General features: G+C 46.5%; 1 long non-coding RNA gene and 1 other non-coding gene across 2 annotated transcripts; both read left to right on the top strand.

Moving 5' to 3' along the window:
* Nucleotides 1-8,017: 8,017 nt before the first annotated feature.
* Nucleotides 8,018-8,795, top strand: LOC112077979 (uncharacterized). The gene is made up of 3 exons (XR_011478391.1): nt 8,018-8,046; nt 8,657-8,709; nt 8,775-8,795. It is a non-coding gene; the product is annotated as an uncharacterized protein (transcript).
* Nucleotides 8,796-8,821: 26 nt separating this feature from the next.
* LOC139026560 (uncharacterized) lies at nt 8,822-9,533 on the top strand. Its single transcript, XR_011478390.1, has 4 exons — nt 8,822-8,980; nt 9,083-9,250; nt 9,378-9,417; nt 9,519-9,533. It is a non-coding gene; the product is annotated as an uncharacterized lncRNA (long non-coding RNA).
* The last annotated feature ends 7,062 nt before the right edge of the window (nt 9,534-16,595 follow it).

Raw genomic sequence — 16,595 nt, forward strand, 5'->3', positions numbered from 1 at the left:
AGAGGACAGCTCTGGTTAGTGTTAGAGGTCAGCTCTGTTAGTGGTCACTCTGGTTAGAGGAAGCTCTGGTTAGTGTTAGGGTCAGCTCTGTAGTGTTGGAGGTCAGCTCTGGGTTAGGTTACAGACGGTTGGTAGAGGACAGCTTCTGGGTTAGTGTAGAGCAGCTCTGGGTTAGTGTTGGAGGACAGCTCTGGGTTAGTGTTAGAGGACAGCTCTGTTAGTGTTAGAGGTAACAGCTCTGGTTAGTGTTGGAGGACAGCTCTGGTTTAGTGTTGGAGGACAGCTCTGGGTTAGTGTTGGAGACAGCTCTGGTTAGTGTTGAGTAGCTTGGAACTCTGGGTTAGTGTTGAGGCAGCTCTGGTTAGTGTTGGTTCGAACAGCTCTGGGTTAGTGTTGGAGCCAGCTCTGGGTTAGTGTGGAGGACAGCCTGGGTTAGTGTTGGAGCACTCGGGTTAGGGAACAGCTCTGGGTTAGTGTTGGAGGACCAGCTCTGGTTAGTGTTAGAGGACAGCTCTGGGTTAGTGTGGAGGACAGCTCCTGGGTTTAGTTGTTGAGAGGACAGCTCTGGGTTAGTGTTGGAGACAGCTCTGGTTAGTGTGTTAGAGGACAGCTCTGGGTTAGTGTGGAGGTGAGCGGACAGCCTGGGTTAGGTTGGAGGACAGCTCTGGGTTAGTGTAAGACAGCTGGTTAGTGTGAGGACGCTCTGGTATGGTGAGGACAGCCTGGGGTAGTGTTGGAGGCAGCTCGGGTTAGTGTTAGGAGGACAGCTTGGGTTAGTGTTGAGGACAGCTCGGGTTAGTGTAGAGGACAGCTCTGGTTAGTGTTGGAGTGACAGCTCTGGTTAGTGTTAGAGGACAGCTCTGGGTTAGTGTTAGAGGTCAGCTCTGGTTGTGTTAGAGGACAGCTCTGGGTTAGTTAGAGCAGCTCGGTTTAGAGGCAGCCTGGGTTAGTTTGAGGACCGCTTCTGGTTTAGTGTTAGAGGTAGCTGCTGGAGTAGTGTTATGGAGGACAGCTCTGGTTAGTGTGGAGGACAGCTCTGGGTTAGTGTTAGAGGACAGCTCTGGTTAGAGGACAGCTCTGGGTTAGTGTTTGAGTCAGCTCTGGGTTAGGTTGTGAGGTACAGTCTCTGGGTTAGTGTTGGAGGTCAGCTCTGGTTAGTGTAGAGGACAAGCTCTGGGTTAGTGTTGGAGGACAGCTCTGGGTAGTTTGGAGTGCTAGCTCGGTTAGTGTTAGAGGACAGCTCTGGGTAGTGTTGGAGGACACTCTGGTTTGTTGGAGGACAGCTTGGTTAGTGTTAGGGATTCAGTCTCTGGGTGTGTTGGAGGACACTCTGGTTAGAGGTCAGCTCTGGCTTAGTGTGGAGTCAGCTCTGGGTTAGTGTTAGGAGGACAGCTCTGTTAGTGTCTGGAGTCAGCTCTGGGTTAGAGGTCAGCTCTGGGTTAGTGGTTAGCAGACGCTCTGGGTTAGTGGAGGTAGCTCTGGGTTAGTGTTAGAGGACAGCTCTGGGTTAGTGTTAGCAGCTCTGGTTAGAGTCAGCTCTGGGTTAGTGTTAGAGCAGCTCTGTTAGTAGGGACGCTCTGGGTTAGTGTTAGAGTTCAGCTCTGGTTAGTGTTGGAGGACAGCTCTGGTTAGTGTTGGAGGACAGTCTGGGTTAGTGTTGGAGAACAGCCTGTGTTCAGCGCTCTGGGTTAGAGGTCAGCTTGGGTTAGTTTGGAGGACAGCTCTGGGTTAGAGGTCAGCTCTGGGTTAGAGGACCTCGGTTAGTGTTAGAGCAGCTCTGGTTAGTGTTAGAGGACAGCTCTGTTAGTGTTAGAGGACAGCTCTGGGTAGTGTGAGAGCTCTGGGTTAGTGTTGGAGCAGCTTGGTTAGTGTTGAAGTCAGCTCTGGGTTAACGTGTTGAGGACAGCTCTGGTTAGTTGTGGAGGTCAGCTCTGGTTAGTGTTAGAGGACAGCTCTGGTTAGTGTTGAGACAGCTCTGGGTTAGTGTTTAGAGGACAGCTCTGGTAGTGTTAGAGGACAGCTCTGGGTTAGTGTTAGGACAGCTCTGGTTAGTGTTAGAGGACAGCTCTGGGGTAGTGTGGAGATCAGCTCTGGGTGTGTTAAAGGACAGCTCTGGTTAGTGTTGGAGGTCAGCTCTGGTTAGTGTTGGAGGTCAGCTCTGGGTTAGTGTGGAGGTCAGCTCTGTGTGTTAGAGGACAGCTCTGGGTTAGGTGGAGACAGCTCTGGTGTTAGTGTTGGAGGTCAGCTCTGGTAGTTGTTGAGTCAGCTCTGGGTTAGTGTAGAGTCAGCTCTGTAGTGTAGAGCAGCTTGGTCAGGTTGGAGCTCTGGTAGCAGTTGGGTAGTGTTAGAGGACAGCTCTGGTTAGAGTCCAGCTCGGGTTAGTGTTAGAGACAGCTCTGGGTGTAGAAGCGTAACAGCTCTGGTTAGAGGACAGCTCTGGGTTAGTGTTGGAAGGACAGCTCTGGGTTAGTTAGAGACAGCTCTGGGTTAGAGTCAGCTCTGGGTTAGTGTTAGAGGACAGCTCTGGGTCAGTGTTAGAGACAGCTCTGGTTAGAGGTCAGCTCTGGGTTAGTTGGACAGCTCTGGGTTAAGTAGTCAGAGGACAGCTCTGGTTAGAGGTCAGCTCTGGTTGTGTTAGAGGACAGCTCTGGGTAGTGTTAGAGGTCGCTCTGGGTAGAGACAGCTCTTGTTAAGTGTTCGGGACAGCTCTGGGTTAGTGTTGAGGACAGCTCTGGTTAGTGTTGGAGGACAGCTCTGGGTTAAGTGTTAGAGGACAGCTCTGGGTTAGAGAGCTTAGAGGTAGCAGCTCTGTTAGTGTTAGAGGACAGCTCTGGTATCGTTAGAGGACACTCTGGTTAGTGTTGGAGAGGCCAGCTCTGGGTTAGGAGACAGCTCTGGTAGTTTTGGAGGACAGCTTGGTTTGTGTGGAGGACAGCCTGGTTAGAGAGTCAGCCTCTGGGTTAGTGTTAGAGGCGAGCTTGGGTTAGAGTCTGGAGGACAGCTCTGGTTAGAGGTCAGCTCTGGTAGAGGTCAGCTTGCTGGTTAGAGTCAGCTCTGGGTTAGTGTTAGAGGACAGCTCTGGGTTAGTGTTAAGAGGTAAGCTCTGGGTTATGAGAGTCAGCTCTGGTTAGAGGACAGCTCTGGGTTAAGTGTTAAGGTCAGCTCTGGTTAGAGTCAGCTCTGGTAGTAGCCTGTTAGTGGAGGTCAACTCTGGGTTAGAGGAAGCTCGGGTTAGTGTTAGAGTCAGCTCTGGTTAGAGGACAGCTCTGGGTTAGAGGACAGACTCTGGGTAGTGTTAAGGTCAGCTCTGGTTAGTGTTAGGGTCAGCTCTGGTTAGTGTAGAGGGAAAGCTCGGGTTTAGTAGTCTGGTTAGTGTAGAGAGTCAGCTCTGGGTGAGATGTAGAGACAGCTCTGGGTTAGTGTTAGAGGACGCTCTGGGTTATGTTGGAGGTCACTCGGGTTAGTGTAGAGGCAGTCTGGGTTAGGCAGCTCTGGTTAGTGTTAGAGACAAGCTCTGGGTTAAGAGTCAGCTTGTTAGAGGACAGCTCTGGGTAGTGTTAGAGGTCAGCTCTGGGTTAGAGGTCAGCTCTGGTTAGAGGACAGCTCTGGGTTAGAGTCACTCTGGGTTAGAGGTCACTCTGGTTAGAGGACAGCTCTGTTAGAAGGTCAGCTCGGGTTAGTGTTGGAGACAATCTCTGGGTTGGAGCAGCTCTGGGTTAGAGGTCAGCTCTGGGTAGTGTTTAGAGGTCAGCTCTGGGTTAGTGTCTGGAGGTCAGCTCTGGGTAGAGTCAGCCTGGTAGGGTTCAGCTCTGGTATTTAGAGGTCACAGCTCTGGGTTAGTGTTAGAGGACAGCTCTGGTTAGTGTTAGAGGTCAGCTCTGGTTAGGCAGCTGGGTTGAGGCAGCTCTGGAGTTAGAGGTCAGCTCTGGGTTGAGAATCTCTGGTTAGAGGTAGCTCTGGTTAGTGTTAGAGGTTCAGCTCTGGTTAGGTTGGAGGACAGCTCTCTGCGGTTAGAGGTCAGCTCTGGTTAGAGGTCAGCTCTGGGTTAGTGTTAGAGGGTCAGCTCTGGGTTAGAGGACAGTCTCTGGGTTAGTGTTAGAGGTCAGCTCTGGTTAGAAGACAGCTCGTAAGCAGCCTGTTAAGGCAGCTCTGGTTAGAGGCACTCTGGTAGGTCAGCTCTGGGTTACGAGACAGCTCTGGGTTAGAGGTCACTCTGGGTGTGTAGGGCAGCTCTGGGTTGAGGGCATGCTCTGGTTAGAGTCAGCTTGGTTAGAGGTACAGCTCTGGGTTAGAGGTCAGCTCTGGTTGGAGGACAGCTCTGGGTTGGAGGACAGCTCTGGGTAGAGTCAGTTGGTTAGAGGACAGCTCTGGGTTAGAGGTCAGCTCTGGGTTAGACGACAGCTCTGGGTTAGAGGTCAGCTCTGGGTTTAGAGGCAGCTCTGGTAGAGGAAGTCTGGTTAGAGGACAGCTCTGGTTAGAGTCAGCTCTGGGTTAGAGTCAGCTCTGGTTGAGACAGCTCTGGTTAGTTGTTAGAGGTCAGCTCTGGTTAGAGGAACAGCTCTGGGTTAGAGGTCAGCTCTGGGTTAGTGTTAGAGGTCGCTCTGGTTGAGGACAGGCTCTGGGTAGAGGACAGCTCTGGTTAGAGGTCAGCTCGTAGAGACAGCTCTGAGGTGTGGAGGACAGCTCGGTTGGAGGACAGCTCTGGGTAGAGGTCAGCTCTGGGTTTAGTGTAGAGGTCGCTCTGGGTTAAGGCAGCTCTGGTTAGTGTTAGAGGTCAGCTCTGGGTTAGAGGTCAGCTCTGGTTGGAGGTCAGCTCTGGTAGAGGACAGCTCTGGGTTAGAGGACAGCTCGGGTAGTGTTAGAGTCAGTCTGGGTTAGAGCACATCTGGTTAGTAGGGTCAGCTCTGGGTTAGGGCAGCTCTGGGTCTAGTGGTTCTAGAGTCAGCTCTGGGTTAGAGGTCAGCTCTGGGTTAGTGTTAGAGGTCCGCCTGTAGAGGACAGCTCTGGTAGAGTCAGTCTGGGTTACGTGTTAGAGGTCACTCTGGGTTAGGAGACAGCTCTGGAGTGTAGAGGTCAGCTCGGTTAGAGGTTCAGCTCTGGGTTGGAGTCAGCTCTGGGTTAGAGACAGCTCTGGGTTAGAGGACAGCTTCTGGGTTAGTTGTTAGAAGGTCAGCTCTGTTAGAGAAGCCTGGGTTAGTGTTAGGAGGTCAGATCTGGGTTAGAGTCAGTCTGGTTGGTAGAGGTCACTCTGGGTAGAGGACAGCTCTGGGTTAGTGTTATGAGAGGTCGCTCTGGTAAGGTCAGCTCTGGTAGTCAGCTGCGGTAGAGACAGCTCTGGGTTAGAGGACAGCTCTGGTTAAGGTCAGCCTGGTTAGAGGTCAGCTCTGGGTTAGTGCTGAGTGTGCTGTCAGTCTCATGAGATCATTGAAACATGAGCTAGAGCAGAGAGTTAATAATGCTCAGGAAGAGCAGACAGTTAATAATTCTCAGGGTAGAAGAGACAGTAATAATGCTCAGGTAGAAGAGGACAGTTAATAATGGCTGCAGGGAGAAGTGACAGTTAATAATGCTCAGGTAGAGAGACAGTTAATAATGCTCAGGAAGAAGAGACAGTAATAATGCTCAGGGAAGAAGAACAGTTAATAATGCTCAGGGAAGAAGAGACAGTAATAATGCTCAGGGTAGAAGAACAGGTAATAATGCTCAGGAGAAAGAGACAGTTATATGCTCAGGGAAGAAGAGACAGTTAATAATGCTCAGGGGGGGGTGGGTTAGAAGAGACAGTTAATAATGCTCAGGGAAGAAGAGACAGTTAATAATGCTCAGGGAAGAAGAGACAGTTATAATGCTCAGGAAGAAGAGACAGTTAATAATGCTCAGAGAAGAAGAGACGTTAATAATGCTCAGGAAGAAGAGACAGTTAATAATGCCCAGGGTAGAAGAGACAGAATAATGCTCAGGGTGAAGAGACAGTTAATAATGTCAGGGAAGAAGACAGTTAATATGCTCAGGGAGAAGAGACAGTTAATAATGCTCAGGGTAGAAGAGACAGTAATAATGCCAGAAGAAGAGACAGTTAATAAGCTCAGGGAGAAGAGACAGTTAATATGCTCAGGTGAGAAGAGACAGTAATAATGCTCAGGGAAGAAGAGCAGTTAATAATGCTCAGGGAAGAAGAGACAGTTAAAATGCCAGGTGAAAGACATTAATAATGCTCAGGGTAGAGAGAGACAGTTAATAATGCTCAGGGGTAGAAGAGACAGTTAATAATGCTCAGGGAAGAAGAGACAGTTAATAATGCTCAGGTAGAAGAGACAGTTAATAATGCTCAGGGTAGAAGGACAGTTAATATGCGCAGGTAGAAGAGACAGTTAATAATGCTCAGGGAAAAGAAGAACAGTTTAAAATGCTCAGGGAAGAAGAGACAGTTAATAATGCTCAGGGGAAAGAAGACAGTAATAATGCTCAGGGTAGAAGAGACAGTTAATAATGCTCAGGGAAGAAGAGACAGTTAATAATGCTCAGGGAGAGAAGAGACAGTTAATAATGCTCAGAGAAGAAAGAACAGTTAATAATGCTCAGGGTAGAAAAGACAGTTATAATGCTCAGGGTAGAAGAGACAGTTAATAATGATCAGGGAAAAGAACAGTTAATAATGCTCAGGGAAGAAGCGACAGTTAATAATGCTCAGGGAGAAGACAGTGAATAATGCTCAGGGAAGAAGAGAACGTTAATAAGCTCAGGGAAGAAGAGACAGTTAATAATGCTCAGGGTCAGAAAGAGACAGTTAATAAGGCTCAGGGAAGAAAGACAGTTAATAATGCTCAGAAGAAGAGACAGTTAATAATGCTCAGGGTAGAAGAGACAGTTAATAAGCTCAGGGTAGAAAGACATAATAATGCTCAGGGTAGAGAGACAGTAATAATGCTCAGGGAGAAAACAGTTAATAATGCTCAGGGAAGAAGAGACAGTTAATAATGCTCAGGTAGAAGAGACAGTTAATAATGCTCAGGGTAGAAGAGACAGTTAATAATGCTCAGGTAGAAGAGACAGTTAATAATGCTCAGGTAGAAGAGACAGTTAATAATGCTCAGGGAAGAAGAGACATAATAATGCTCAGGGAAGAAGAGACAGTTAATAATGCTCAGGGAAGAAGGACAGTTAATAATGCTCAGGGAAGAAGAGACAGTTAATAATGCTCAAGGGTAGAAAGACAGTTAATAATGCTCAGGGTAGAAGAGACAGTTAATAATGCTCAGGGAAGAAGAGACAGTTAATAATGCTCAGGGAGAAGAGACAGTTAATAATGCTCAGGAGAAGAGACAGTAATAATGCTCAGGGTAGAAGAGACAGTTAATAATGCTCAGGGAAGAAGAGACAGTTAATAATGCTCAGGGTAGAAGAGACAGTAATAATGCTCAGGGAAGAAGAGACAGTTAATAATGCTCAGGGAAGAAGAGACAGTTAATAATGCTCAGGTAGAAGAGACAGTGAATAATGCTCAGGGAAAAGAACAGTTAATAAATGCTCAGGAAGAAGGAACAGTTAATAATGCTCAGGGTAGGAGAGACAGTTAATAAGCTCGGTGGAAGAGACAGTTAATAAGCTCAGGTAGAAGAGACAGTAATAACTCAGGGTAGAAGAGACAGTTAATTAATGCTCAGGGCTAGAAGAGACAGTTAATAATGCTCAGGGGAGAAGAGACAGTTAATAATGCTCAGAGAAGAGACGACTTATAATGCTCAGGGTAGAAGATGCATCTGAATCCCTGGTCTCTGCAGCGGCCCTGTGTGCTGCTGGTGCTGACCAAGGAAAATGCTGTGGAGGAGTGGCGGTCCATGATGGGCCCCACAGACCCTGGTCTGGCCCAGGTGACGGCCCCGGGGTCCCTGAGGGCCCGCTTCGCCTTAGACATCCTCCACAACGCCCTTCACGGCTCCTCCAATCAGGAGCATGCCCAGGAGAAGATACACTTCCTGTTTGGTGATATCATCACCTCAGACGGAGACCTGACCAGCAATGGGGAACTGGATCCCACATCGCTAGGTAACCAATCCCACTTCAGTTACTACACTGAACAGAAMTGCAACATGGAAAGTGTTGGTTCTGTGTTTCATGAGCTGAAATAAAAGATCCCAGAAATGTTCCGTATACACAGAAAGCTTATTTCTCTCCAATTTTGTTCACAAATTTGTTGACATTCCTGTTAGTGAGCATTTCACCTTTGCCAGATGAGTATTTCTGTCTGTAATATAGCTCATTCTGATTGGCTGGGCCTGGCTCCCCAGTGGGTGGGCCTATGCCCTCCCAGGCCCACCCATGGCAGTGCCCCTGCCCAGTCATGTGAAATCCATAGATTAGGGCCTAAAACATTTATTTCAATTTCAATTTCTGATTTCTTTATATGAAGTGTAACTCTGCAAAATGTTTGAAATTGTTGCATGTAGCGTTTATATTTGTTCAGTATCGTTATATCCGACTAGAAGGACCATGAAAAACAGGGTCACTAGTGGAGAGCTGTTCCAGTGTATAGTTGAATCCCCACAGGTCTTTATGGCTCGATGGACCAAGTCAAGACTGATTAACAAGGAACAGCCTTTTCAACAGTAAACATGTCCAATGTTTTCTTTCAGGAAAAAGCAGGACAGTTTTGCAGATCTCATGGCTTCAGACAAATCAGGTTGTACAACTGCAGAAATGACAGAACATGTTGAATCAGAAAGTCCAGAGAGCCATCAAGAGCATGTTGAATCAGGCTCAGAGAGTCATCAAAGCATTTTGAATCAGGAAGTCCAGAGAGCCATCAAGAGCATGTTTGAATCAGGAAGTCCAGAGAGCCATCAAGAGCATGTTGATTCAGGAAGTCCAGAGAGCCATCAAGAGCATGTTGATTCAGGAAGTCCAGAGAGCCATCAAGCGCATGTTGAGCGGCGCCACATCCACGTCAGACACACCTAGGTCACAAGCAAAGAAGGGGAAGGTAAGAACGAGATTGTGCTCAATATATTGAACACGTGATCTAAATCTGTGCTGAAGGTAAAAGAACTGTATTCAGGTGAGTTGATCCCTTCTTCATATACAGGTGATCAGACACCAGTCTGAAGAAGAAGGATCAACAGATCCCAGGACAGATGCCCAGGACAGATCCCCAGTAGAGATCCAGGACAGATCCCCAGTAGAGATCCCCAGGAAGATCCCCAGTAGAGATCCCCAGGAGATCCCCAGTAGAGATCCCCAGGACAGATGCCCAGTAGAGATGCCAGGACAGATGCCCAGGACAGATCCCAGGACAGATCCCAGGACAGATCCCAGGATAGATCCCCAGGATAGATCCCCAGTAGAGATCCCCAGGACAGATCCCCAGGACAGATCCCCAGTAGAAGATCCCCAGGACAGATCCCCAGTAGAAGATCCCCAGTAGAGATCCCCAGGAAAGATCCCAGTAGAGATCCACAGGAAGATCCCAGAACAGATGCCCAGGACAGATCCCCAGTAAGATCCCCAGTAGAGATCCCCAGGACAGATCCCCAGTAGCAGATCCACAGGACAGATCCCCAGAACAGATGCCAGGACAGATGCCAGGACAGATCCTCGTAGAGATCCAACAGGACGATCCCCAGGACAGATCCCCAGGACAGATCCCAGTACAGATGCCAGGACAGATCCCCAGAACAGATGCCCAGGACAGATCCCCAGGACAGATCCCCGGACAGATCCCCAGACAGATCCCAGTAGAGATCCCCAGGACTCTGATCATCAGTTAAGACTGAATGGCCGTCGTCTTTCAGATACAACAAATGAACAATACCACTACAGTACATTATCATGTTACTTCATTTGAATGTTGTGAAATAAAATAAAAATCTTACTGTGGATTTTTATATTTGAGTATATCAATGTCTAAATCCTCATCAAAACAATCAAATCAAGTTGTTTTAGTCACATGGCGCCGAATACAACAGGTATAGACCTTACAGTGAAATGCTTACCTAAGAGCCCCTAACCAACAGTGCAGTTTCAAAACAATACGGATAGAGAATAAGAGATAAAAGTAACAAGTAGCCCCGTGGATGAGAATGGGGGCGTGCTCGGTCCTCTTTTTCCTGTAGTCCACAATCATCTCCTTTGTCTGATCACATTGAGGGAGAGGTTGTTGTCCTGCACCACAGTCCCAGGGTCCTTAGCTTAGTGATGAGCTTTGTGGCACTATGGTGTGAACGCTGAGCTGTAGTCAATGAATGCATTCTCACGTAGGTGTCCTTTTGTCCAGGTGGGAAAGGGCAGTGTGGAGTGCAATAGAGATTCCATCATCTGTGGATCTGTTGGGGCGGTAGCAAATTGGAGTGGTCTAGGGTTTCTGGGATAATGGTGTTGATGTGAACCATGACCAGCCTTTCAAAGCACTTCATGGCTACAGACATAAGTGCTGCGGGTCGGTAGTCATTTAGGCAGGTTACCTTTGTGTTCTTGGGCACAGGCACTATGGTGGTCTGCTTAAAACATGTTGGTATTACAGACTCAGACAGGGAGAGGTTGAAAATGTCAGTGAAGACACTTGCCAGTTGGTCAGCGCATGCTCGCAGTGCACGTCCTGGTAATCCGTCTGGCCCTGCAGCCTTGTGAATGTTGACCTGTCTAAAGATCTTATTCACATTGGCTGCGGAGAGTGTGATCACAGAGTCTTCTGGTAGAGCTGGTGCTCTCATGCATGTGTCAGTGTTATTTGCCTCGAAGTGAGCACAGAATTAGTTTAGCTCGTCTGGTAGGCTTGTGTCACTGGGCAGCTCTCGGCTGTGCTTCTCTTTGTAGTCTGTAATGGTTTGCAGGCCCTGCCTCATCCGACGAGCGTCAGAGCCGTTGTAGTACAACTCGATCTTAGTCCTGTATTGAGGCTTTGCCTGTTTGATGGTTTGTCGGAGGGCATAGGGGTATTTCTTATAAGCTTCCGGGTTAGAGTCCCGCTCCTTGAAAGCGGGACTCTAACCCGGAAGAGTTTCTGGTTGGGGTATGTACGTATGGTCACTGTGGGGATGATGTCATCGATGCACTTGTTGATGAAGCCAATGACTGATGTGGTGATGTGGTGTACTCCTCTATGCCATTGGAGGAATCCCGGAACATTTTCCAGTCTGTGCTGCAAAGCAGTCCTGTAGCTTAGCATCTGCTTCATCTGACCATGTTTTTATAGACCGAGTCACTGGTGCATCCTGCTTTAATTTTTGCTTGTAAGCAGGAATCAGGAGGATATAATTATGGTCAGATTTACCAAATGAAGGGTGAGGGAGACTTTTGTAAGCGTCTCCGTGTGTGGAGTAAAGGTGGTCCAGAGTTATTTTCCCTTTGGTTGCACATTTAACATGCTGATAGAAATGAGGTAAAACTGATTTAAGTTTCCCTGCATTAAAGTCCCCGGCCACTAGGAGCGCTGCCTCTGGGTGAGTGTTTCCTGTTTGCTTATGGAGGAATACAGCTCATTCAATGCTGTCTTCGTGCCAGCCTCAGTCTGTGGTGGTATGTAAACAGCTTCAAAGAATACAGATGAGAACTCTCTAGGTAGATAGTGTGGTCTACAGCTTATCATGAGATACTCTACCTCAGGTAGGTAGATTGTGTGGTCTACAGCTTATCATGAGATCCTCTACCTCAGGCGAGCAATAGCTCGAGACTTCCTTAGATATCGTGCACCAGCTGTTATTTACATATATACATAGTCCGCCGCCCCCAGACGCCGCTGTTCTATCCTGCCGGTACATCTTATAACCAGCCAGATGTATGTTGATATTGTCGTCGTTCAGCCACGACTCCGTGAAGCATAAGATGTTACAGTTTTTAATGTCCTGTTAATCTTCCACATAATTGGATGTTTGCTWGCAGAATTGAGGGAAGTTGGAGTTTATTCGATCGCGTTCGAATTCTCAGCAGGCAGTCCGCTCTCTGGCCTCTCTTTCTCTGGTCTCTCTTTCTCCGCCTCCTCTTCACGCAGATCACGGGGGTCGGGGCCTGTTCCCGAGGGAGCTGTATATCCTCCGCCTCGGGCTCGTCAGAGTCGTGAAAGAAGAAAGAAATTATAATTTTGGCAAAACACATTTATTTTAGGGCAACCCAGCATCCTAACAGTGCACTGTGCACCCGCCAACTTTCCTTTCCAATTCACAAGAGGCTGAAACCAGAGATCTGTATATAATGAGGAGATGCTCATGTCTCCGCCCTAAAAATGGGAGTTTTTATCCCAAAGGCGGGAAAGCAAATTATTTCCATAGAAACGCACTGGGCTTATACTGGACAGATTTTGGTGAGAGTAAGCCTTTGGGACAAATTCAATTCAATTTAAAGGGCTTTATTGGCAAGGGAAACATGTTTACATTGCCAAAGCAAGTGAAATAGATAAACATCGCCGGAGAAAGCAGTTATGTAGCCCATGTATCTGATGCTGTCTGGACAGAAATACTATGACTCTGTTGGTCCAGACGGCATCAGATACAAGGGCTGTGTTCGAATACTCATACTAACCACACTAACTGTACTATTTGTGACATAAATTGAGTATATAGTATATAGGATGCTTATTGGTCATAGTATGGATATATACAGTCGACAAAATACAAAGTATACAAGCAGTGGACACTATTTCCGTGCTTTAGGGCCCATAATGCAATTTTCAGAAAATGGGCGTGGCTTCACTAGGTTTTCAGATTTGAAGAAAATGGCGGAAAATATGCAGCCGAAGTCCGAGGAGATATAAATTCATTGCTTTAACTAATTAATACAAACGTTAAGAAAATGTTGAGCAATGTAATAAAGTAATGACTTTTTAAATAAAAGTTACACGTTATGTTGGCTGACAATTTGATAGCTACGCTCTCCTTACGAACCGCATATCATTTCAGCAGTACAGGTATATTAGCTAGCTACCTAATGTTAGTTGGCTACTAAATACATAGAACTTGCCAGTATATTAACTATATGCTATCTAACTAAACTACCCAATGTTCATTGACCTGATTCTTTTTTATTGCAACAATAATACCAATATTTATTAGATTTTTTTTCTCCCTTTTTTTCTCCCACAATTTCGTGGTATTCAATTGGTAGTTACAATCTTTTCCGATCGCTGCAACTCCCGTACGTACTCGGGAGAAGCGAAGGTCGAGAGCCGTGCGTCCTCCGAAACACAACCCAGTCAAGCCCCCTCTGCTTCTTGACACAATGCCCGCTTAACCCGGAAGCCAGCCGCACCAATGTCTCGGAGGAAACACCGTACACCTGGCGACAGTGTCAGCATGCACTGCGCCCGGCCCGCCACAGCAGTCGCTAGTGCGCGATGGGACAAGAACATCCCTGCCGGCCAAACCCTCCCTAACCCGGATGACGCTGGGCCAATTGTGCGCCGCCCCACGGGTCTCCCGGTCGCGGCAGAACGCAGGATCTCTAGTGGCACAGCTAGTACTGTGATGCAGTGCCTTGGACCACTGCGCCACTGGGGAGGAAATATTACCAATATTACACAGTCCCCAAGTCCAGAACAGACTATGGGAGACGCACAGTACTACATAGAGCCATGACTACATGGAACTCTATTCAACATCAAGTAACTGATGCAGCAGTAGAATCAGACTTAGAAAGCAGGTAACAATGCACCTTTTGGAACAGAGGGGACTGTGAAGAGACACAAACATAGTCACAGACACATGCATACACAAGATACGCACTACACACACGTACACATTGATTTTGCGTTGTAGATATGTGGTATTGGAGTAGGGGCCTGAGGGCACACACTTATAGTGTTGTGAATTATGTAATAAATGTATTGTAATGTTTTTAAAATTGTATAACTGCCTTCAGTTTGCCGGAAACCCCAGGAAGAGTACGCTGCATGCCTTGGCAGAACTAATGGGGATCCATAATAAACCCAGGAAGAGTAAGCTGCTGCCTTGGCAGGAACTAATGGGATCCATAATAAACCCAGGAAGAGTAGCTGCTGCCTTGGCAGGAACTAATGAGGAACCATAATAAAACCCCAGAAGTGTAGCTGCTGCCTTGGCAGGAACTAATGGGGATCCATAATAAACGCCAGGAAGAGGAGCTGCTGCCTTGGCAGGAACTAATGGGGATCCATAATAAACCCCAGGAAGAGTAGCTGCAGCCTTGGCAGGAACTAATGGGGATCCATAATAAACCCCAGGAAGAGGAGCTGCTGCCTTGGCAGGAACTAATGGGGATCCATAATGGCAGCATGAAACAAGCCTCTATAGATTCTGAAATCAGAGTAACAAAAAACAGAAGGCATTTTGTCATAATGTTTCTTTTTGTGCAAGAAATCATTATCAGGGTAAAATTAATTTCTTTAACTTTTGGCATAACTGGACAATTACGGTAAAAGGTAGTCTCTTTTGACCACAGCATGGGTTGGTCACATCCATAGCAATATTTAGAATTATAGTCACCAAAAATGACTTCATTAACTGTAATTCGTATCCATTTATTGTTTTTTTTTTTTATCCAAAAGGTTCAAGTCATTAATTTGTAAACTTGGAAAAGGGGGAACCAAAAAAAACAAAGTGTTATTAATAAGTCCAAGTAAAGGAAGTGGAATTGCTTTGCAAACGTTCAAATATTCTCTCAGAGTAATATTAACCTGACATTTACCAATGAAGTCATCAAACGGCAGAAACTCCTCAGTGTTGTCTAACAAATCACATACACAATGAATACCCAAGTCAAGGACTTTGAAAATGGATGTCCTATTAATTTGAACTCTTATTATTGCAAATCAATGTTTTATAGAGTGGAAAATTATGCTTCAATATCATTTTCCAGAAAAATACTTTCTGGTGAAAGTTAGACAATTTCACAGGTAATTTTGGAAAAATCACATTTCATTAGGAATTCAAGTCCACCAAGTTTATTAAAACAGACTGTTCGGGATATGATACCACATAGAAGATTAGATGGACATAATTTCAACCATTTAATTCTAAAAGTACCCACTAATGAAAAATGAATAGCCTGTAAACTTCGATTTTAAGGCACCCCCACAACATGATGCTGCCACCCCCGTGCTTCACGGTTGGGATGGTGTTCTTCTGACGGCTGCGTGGTCCCATGGTTTTTCTACTTGCGTACTATTGTTTGTACAGATTAACATGGCATTTTCAGGCATTTGGAATTTGCTCCCAAGGATGAACCAGACTTGTGGAGGTCTACAATTCTTTTTCTGAGGTCTTGACTGGTTTATTTTGATGTCAAGCAAAGAGGCACTGAAGGTAGGCCTTGAAGGTAGGCCTTGAAATACATCCACTGTTACACCTCCAATTGACTCAAATGATGTCAATAAGCCTATCAGAAGCTTCTAAAGCCATGACATCATTTTCTGGAATTTTCCAAGCTGTTTAAAGGCACAGTCAACTTAGTGTATGTAAACTTCTGACCCACTGGAATTGTGATACAGTGAATTATAAGTGATATAATCTGTCTGTAAACAATGGTTGGAAAAATGACTTGTCATGCACAAAGTAGATGTCCTAACTGACTTGCCAAAACTATGGTTTGTTAACAAGAAATGTGTGGAGTTGTTGAAAAACGAGTTTTAATGACTCCAACCTAAGTGTATGTAAACTTCCAATTTCAACTGTATATACAAATACAGCTGTTTCGCTCGCTCGGATGCTTTAACTGAGTCAAATAATTGATCAGTATTTCAATATTTTATTTGGACTGACAAGGAGGTACGGTAGGGCGGGCAGGCCCCGCTAGGCCCACCTATAACACCAGCCCTGAAACCGCCTAAGCCTAATATACGAACATCCATGAAACATACAAAGCCATCCCCCGCCCCCACATCAGCTAATCAGATCACGTCTCCCTGTTCCTACTCCCCGCCTACAAGCAGCAACTCAAGAGGGAGTCACCAACAAAGAGAATAATGAGGCACTGTACAGACGAGGCAGACTCAATGCTGGAAAGACGAGGAAGACTCAATGCTGGAAAGACGAGGAAGACTCAATTCTGCAGGATTGTTTTGAGAATACCGATTTGAATATGTTCTGACTCATCCATCAACAGTGAGGAATCTACATTGTCAGTCACAGGCTTCATTAGGGGATGTGTTGATGATGAACCCACAATCCGTACATATCACCAACCAAAAACAATGGACGAACGGAGACATCTGTTGCATGCTGAGAACCCGTACTGCAGCAAGTAGAGACGCTGTTGCGCCCTCTTGTTGGTCCATGTCAAGTCCTCGGTGATGTGGACAGTGAGGAACTTAACTTCTGACTCTCTCTACTGCAGTCCGATTGATTGTCAGTGGAACGAACCAGGATTACTTAGTGGCGCACAACCCATACAAGGCAAGCAGGAACGAGCTCCACAAATCCATTAGGGAAGCAAAAAGACAATACTGACTGAAACTTCAATTCTTGCTTAACAACTCAGACTCGCCCCGTTACACTCACCCCTGTCATCATGAAGTGCATTGAGAGGCTGGTCATGGCCCACATCAAAGCCAGCATGCCAGGCACACTGGACCCACTCCAATTTACCTACCGCTCCAACAGATCCACGGAAAACGCCATTTCCATCACTATTCA

The sequence above is a fragment of the Salvelinus sp. IW2-2015 genome, unplaced genomic scaffold (genome assembly GCF_002910315.2).
Source record: "Salvelinus sp. IW2-2015 unplaced genomic scaffold, ASM291031v2 Un_scaffold5114, whole genome shotgun sequence".
In the NCBI taxonomy this organism is placed as follows: Eukaryota; Metazoa; Chordata; class Actinopteri; order Salmoniformes; family Salmonidae; genus Salvelinus; species Salvelinus sp. IW2-2015.